The 7,047-nt window shown below is 40.2% G+C and overlaps 1 long non-coding RNA gene across 1 annotated transcript; it reads right to left on the bottom strand.

The window, feature by feature from the left end:
* Window positions 1-5,235: 5,235 nt before the first annotated feature.
* LOC125376810 lies at window positions 5,236-5,970 on the bottom strand. The gene is made up of 3 exons (XR_007219266.1): window positions 5,930-5,970; window positions 5,647-5,703; window positions 5,236-5,430 (listed from the first exon to the last, which is right to left on the bottom strand). It is a non-coding gene; the product is annotated as an uncharacterized LOC125376810 (long non-coding RNA).
* Between the last annotated feature and the right edge of the window lie 1,077 nt (window positions 5,971-7,047).

The raw sequence follows: 7,047 nt of genomic DNA, 5'->3' as shown, positions 1-7,047 counted from the left end.
ACCACCCATAGACACGCTGATGTGGCATTATTCATTCAGATTTGTATAGTCAGTGTCGGTGTAAACCACCCAGACATAGACACACTGATGTGGCATTATTCATTCAGATTTGTATAGTCAGTGTCGGTGTAAACCACCCAGACATAGACACACTGATGTGGCATTATTCATTCAGATTTGTATAGTCAGTGTCGGTGTAAACCACCCATAGACACACTGATGTGGCATTATTCATTCAGATTTGTACAGTCAGTGTCGGTGTAAGCCACCCATAGACACACTGATGTGACATTATTCATTCAGATTTGTATAATCAGTGTCGGTGTAAACCACCCAGACATAGACACACTGATGTGGCATTATTCATTCAGATTTGTATAGTCAGTGTCGGTGTAAACCACCCATAGACACACTGATGTGGCATTATTCATTCAGATTTGTACAGTCAGTGTCGGTGTAAACCACCCGTAGACACACTGATGTGGCATTATTCATTCAGATTTGTATAGTCAGTGTCGGTGTCAACCACCCATAGACACACTGATGTGGCATTATTCATTCAGATTTGTACAGTCAGTGTCGGTGTAAACCACCCGTAGACACACTGATGTGGCATTATTCATTCAGATTTGTATAGTCAGTGTCGGTGTAAACCACCCATAGACACACTGATGTGGCATTATTCATTCAGATTTGTACAGTCAGTGTCGGTGTAAACCACCCGTAGACACACTGATGTGGCATTATTCATTCAGATTTGTACAGTCAGTGTCGGTGTAAACCACCCATAGACACACTGATGTGGCATTATTCATTCAGATTTGTACAGTCAGTGTCGGTGTAAACCACCCGTAGACACACTGATGTGGCATTATTCATTCAGATTTGTATAGTCAGTGTCGGTGTAAACCACCCAGACATAGACACACTGATGTGGCATTATTCATTCAGATTTGTACAGTCAGTGTCGGTGTAAACCACCCATAGACACACTGATGTGGCATTATTCATTCAGATTTGTATAGTCAGTGTCGGTGTAAACCACCCATAGACACACTGATGTGGCATTATTCATTCAGATTTGTATAGTCAGTGTCGGTGTAAACCACCCATAGACACACTGATGTGGCATTATTCATTCAGATTTGTACAGTCAGTGTCGGTGTAAACCACCCATAGACACACTGATGTGGCATTATTCATTCAGATTTGTACATTCAGTGTCGGTGTAAACCACCCAGACATAGACACACTGATGTGGCTTTATTCATTCAGATTTGTATAGTCAGTGTCGGTGTTAACCACGCTCCAAGCTCGTCCAGTGCATTTGCAAGTAGGTAACCTTTTGGTTGTCTCAACAAGTCATGTTGGAATGCTTCAAACGGGGTGCTAGCAATCAACAGTTCTAAGATTCTCTCTGACAAGGTATTCATAGGTGCAGTGATAGGGCTAATTACAAAGCTTGGATCGCGATACAAAACTAGGATCGCAATACGAATCGAGTATTATATATCATAACGTCTACAAGTAGAATGGTTTGGGCACTGGACAAGTACTGCTAAAATCTTTGACAATTCAGCACTTCCATATGCCAAGCACATTTACCCTGAATGCGTTGCATTTGACTGGGTTTAGATAGCCAAAGCTATTTTCAGAAACTTGGAATCATTCAACAAATGCAAACACATGTTGAACTGTCTGACCTGGATATATTTCAAGGTTGTGATGTATGAAGTCTTGGCGAGGAGACGATGCATCTGACAACCATGAGGGACTGTCTGCCCATGAAGCATAGATGAGACTGTTCCTAAGAGAATGTTTGTGTGTCAATGATGTGTGTCTAAGTACAGTGAGTACAGCTGGTCGAAATGAACAGATTTGCTGTACATGAAAGAATAGACCTTGCATAAATTGTCAAGATTCTCTTTCCCAAGATTATGGAATGAAGTGTTCCTATGTTTGAGAACACCAAACACTTGAGGAAATTGTTGATGTTATTGTAACCACTGGTGATGAGACTCAGATTTGGAAAGATCCAAAAGTTTCTCCAACAGGGTGAACATTCTGGTGATCAACATGTAAGACTGAGTACGTGAGAAGCTTTCTCATCAGCTGGTCCTCTACACACCTTTAGTTTGTTGAGAGGTCAGACAGTATTCCATTGTATCGCTCAAAGCTAAATAGCCAGAAACATAAATACTACCAAAACTACGAACAGTCTTCCAAGTGGCAAACTGTGCCACTTTCTGCTCCGGAAATGATTCAGACAGATGGACGTACAGACGAGGTAGCAAATGTGGGGTGAATTTCTGTGGGGTGCAGAAAAATATTGGGGGATGCAATTCTCTCACAAATGGTTCTTGTGGGTAGCACCTTGAGATTCGCACCTGAACCTCTTTACCAAGGGAAGAAAGGTAATAGTATGATCATGCTTTATATCTAGACTAGACAATGTATACTTCATTATCGCTTCATTAGTTACATCTTTTCACTCATATTCTTATTCAGTTAAACCATTAGGTAGTCAGTTACACTAGACAGTGTCAACATATTATTAATTGTCTCAGCAGGCCTTACACGGTAATAACTGTTAGAGCCATCATTCAGCGGGCGTTGGTCATTTGGTTCAGTCATATCTATTAAATTCTTTTTTTTAAATTTTTATTTGTGTTTTTATTTCTTAACTTTTACAAGGTTGTCTCAAGTACAGAGGTATGCACAATATCAAAGGTATACATTTTCTACACAATTCTTAAATATATAGTTTTGTGAACAGTGTAGCAGGATGGCAAGAATGAGAAATATCGATTGATTACAATTTTCAAATGCAATTATCTTCATTTCTTTATAGTATTATACAATTTCTCTTCGCGTTTAAAGTCAGACATTTTTTTCTCCTCATTTTCTAAACATTTATATTTTACTACTGACTATACATTTCATACATTGTCTATTTGCACCAAGTAACTTGTGTACAACTCTGAACAAAAGCATTATATGAAAGTTTTGATCAGTAATGAACTGAAAACCTCTTTCCATTTGACAAAAATCTTGTCATGATACTTTGATCTTTTTCATCAACATTTAAATGAGCACAAGTACATGATTCTCAACATTTAAGCTTTTGAAAATAAGCAGTAAACTATCAAGAGTCGGGGAAAGTCACTTTCAGACAAACTTAACTTTCCAGTTTAACTCTCCATCATGGCCTGCAGCCCATATAAAAGTCCTAAAATTGTGGATATCATAAGAAGTGGGATGCAGCTCATTAAGTCATTCACGTTCTTCTACAGTTGAAACTGTATTACATGAACATAGCAGGGTGCAACCCACAATATATGTTTTAATGTCCTAAAATTGATAATTTTATAAGCATGCGTAACACTGTGTTTAGGAACAGAGCCTTGTCTGGTAGGACTTCTAGAATGGCCCCTTTTTGTGACATACTTTCTATTTCGCCAGTCATTAACTGTTGTTGTGCGTTTGGCATGTTTAGCTGCTTGACATGGACTGTCTGGGATGGTGTTTGGAGGAATTCAATTTCATATCCTAACACGGTTTGAAGAATCTTTGGGTCTTTTGTGATTTTTTTCCCAGTTGCTTACGAAATGTTTGATGCTCCCCCCAATTTTCTCGACTTGAATGTCTGCTAACGACAGCAGTTCTAAACAGGTGTATTGCATTTGAGTGTGGGATTTGGGCACACATTGGGGTCAAATGAGGTAAATTGTACGTACCTTTTTGTATGGCTTGTACTGGCTGTGTTAGTGCTGCCGTATCCCCTTCCCCTTTGAGTATTGTAGCGGCCTCTGCTTCTTGTCCCTCTAGGTGGGGCTTGGCTGTGGAAGCGGCCCCCACCACTGTGGCTGAATGGAGGCCTGTTCTGAAAGGGAGTCTCTCTCTCCTGACAGGAGTGTCTCGTCTTTCTGGTGGAGAATTGCATCTCCAGGAATCTGTGTTGCTTACGGTCTTGTGACACCTTAGTCAGTCTTTTGTAAAATGATTTACCAAACAGTCTCTTTAACGATAAATGTTTAGCATTTTGGGCCAGAAACTTTTGAGCTTTCTTCTGGTTCTTCATTACTTTTGCCATAATCTTTAATCGTCTGTGGAAAACTGTCACTACATTGGCTTGGCCTAGCAGACACACTGATTTCTCTACCAAACTGAGGAACTTGTGTACGTCCAGCTTGTCGCCCCCGTGCTTCCTTTCTTGTTCCATTATTGACCAAATCTTAGTCGATGGTCCCATGACATTAATGATCCTAGACTGGATCCATTTCAGCGCGGCTTCCATTGCCTTCACCGGGGCGCAACGACCTGCTTCCAGTATGACTTGCCATTCGTCATCGAGGCTTTGAACATGAAATCCATCTGGCACGGGGTTATCTGAAAGAATAGATGTCTCTAGGACATCGTCCTTTTCGTACCTTGAGAATAGGTCAACCGCATAAGCGAGCATATCGCCTGCTATCGTTGGACTGGCTTTCTCAGAAGTTGGCTGGAACCGCATGAGCCGTCCGCCATGTTGTTTCTCGTATCTCGCGAGACGTCGCGAAATCGATGCTTATTCTTTTTTTATTTTTTCGTTTTCACGTTAAAAACCGAATCGGATGTATCCAAAGATTCTTCGGAGCTAAAGTCCGTCGAGGTACTCGGTTCCGACTGAGTCGTTGTTGTCGTTCGAGTTAGTAGACCTCTCTTCTCGCCTGTACTGGCGTGGAATTTTATAGTCTTTCCAGTCTTTCCACTTGCATTTGCGGCTTCGTTCTAAGTCATCGTCCACCGAGCTTTCAGCGGCAATGCTGACTAACTCATGGTTTGTATGTGCCTCTTGGCTGTCCATTTGAGTACTTGGGTGAGGTGCCTCTTGGCTATCCCCCATTTTGGCTGGGATACATAGCCCGCGAGGGCTGTGACATCTTAGTCGCGAATAAGTCCAGTAAAAGGTAAAACGAAGGGACGTGGAGTTCCCCTAGTTGCCGGACTGCTTCCTAGGTCCGAATAAAAGTACTATGCTCTAAACAATACCCACAGTAAGATACAATAAAAACACTAAGTATTTAGCGTAAGTAAAACACGTGTGTTGCTTTTCGAAGCCAGAGAAATGAGGACGAGATCTCGTTTTCTCTCACGAGATTACGTTAAAAGGCTTATACTTCCGGAAGTTAGAGAAACATCGTATTTAGACCTTATTTCAGTTTACGAAATAAAATTATCAAAGAACATTGTCAGTGTTTTCACCCTTTTCTTTTGTTCATGGCATTTTGCAGTAAGCAAAGTGCAGTGTCTGGTTTCAATTCCAAAAGTATACAACACTAGTTTCATAAAGAGCAGTAATTGATGTCACTTACTTCGTTAATCTCAACTTCTTCAATGCCTTCATTGCCATGTCACTCTGTACTGCATCTGCAGGTCTCTTCTGCATTGCTTAATGAGTAGTAAAGAGAGAATGAATACATACTGGTAATACATTATTTCAATTACATCACAGCGGAATATAGGAGGAAAGTCAAAAGTGACAGGTTGTACACTATTATTGAAAAATAACAAGTTTACTTTTTGTCAGCACAGTAACACCGTAATGAGTTGTATTGTATTACAAGGAATTATCAATGATCATCATGATGTGTAAAAAGTACCTACCTGTTGGTGTCATTTGGGTGCCTCCCTTATGCCCCGATGAAGCAACAGCAGTCTTCCCTATGGACAATTTGAGAAGTAGAAGGAAAAAGTCAAAGTTTGCAAATCAACAAATTAAACATGAGTGTCAAATTTCCATCAAATGTTACTTTAAGGCTTATGAAAATGGTTTTTAAACATGACCAAGTGCCACAATGTTCAAACTGTCACAAACAATCTCTAAGGAAATAAACTCAAAATTATTGGCTCTGCATGGAAAAGTAAAATTTTGACTGTTTACACATACCTTGTGCATGTTTGACAGGTTTTGTACTCTGCTGCTTTGGAGTTGCTTCATCTATCAACAGCAATGACATTTAAATTTGATTAGAAATAGTGACACTCTGATACTGTTATTCTAGAAGCTGTGTTAATCTGAGATACCCTCCCACAGTATAACATATATTGGATACCCCCAACGGTAAAACGTGGAGGCCCCACTGATGACCAGGCCCTTTGCTATCCCCTAATGCCAAGCACCAGTCAGGGAAACAACAGAACTATGGGCTCCACTGTTCTTCACAGAAACTGTTTTCATATTCAAAATTTTACTAGGTAAACTTAACTTTTAACTGAATTTAAGATAAACATAGATTTGTCCTTACCTCTTGCTGGAATTGGTCTTCCCATTTTTGCCACACTCTTCAGCCATTTTCGGTCATCTGAATGTATAGGATAAATGCTACATATTAAACAACCATAACTATAAAATAAATGCTCAGCACATACAGTGTTCCAATGAAACCCCTCATGGAAACCCACATGTAACAGGATCATGTCAGCTCGTATAAATTCAAAGTGAATTATACCGCATCCATTGCTCCCTGTAAGGAGCTCAGTGTCATTCGATTATCCAGTTTATTACTTGCCTGTGAAGAGATCACCCGTTTAATAAACATACAGCTGTATTACACATTGTGTAATACCAAAACGCGTGCTTATGTACTCTCGGAACACGTTTCACGAACAAATATTGAAAGCTCTCAACATCCCTTGGCTTATTCAACGACATTGCGTGTGGAGATGATAGATCGATCACTTAGAGGAGCTTATGCACACTCGATGACCCCAGCAACCTTGTTGCTAGGCTGACGTCACATGTTTCGCTGAAGGATCTTGCAACAAAATTCCACAAATTACGTCATCAGGTATTGTGACGTTATTGTAAACTTTGAGGTGCATGGCCCCATTCCACAAGGCGATCGTATTGTAGCACAACGACAGTCGTTAGTCTAAGTTAAAGTAAGAGTTGCATAACCTTAGCGCTAGGATAAGTTTTTTATGGAACGGACGCCTGAATTGTAAAGGTGGGCCGTTGTATGGTATTAAAAATTCATACTTTTGACGTGTTTGAAGTATTATTCT

The sequence above is a fragment of the Haliotis rufescens genome, unplaced genomic scaffold (assembly GCF_023055435.1).
Source record: "Haliotis rufescens isolate VD_foot unplaced genomic scaffold, xgHalRufe1.0.p SCAF_8, whole genome shotgun sequence".
NCBI classification, from domain to species: domain Eukaryota; kingdom Metazoa; phylum Mollusca; class Gastropoda; order Lepetellida; family Haliotidae; genus Haliotis; species Haliotis rufescens.
This window is presented reverse-complemented; position numbering and strand designations above follow the sequence as displayed.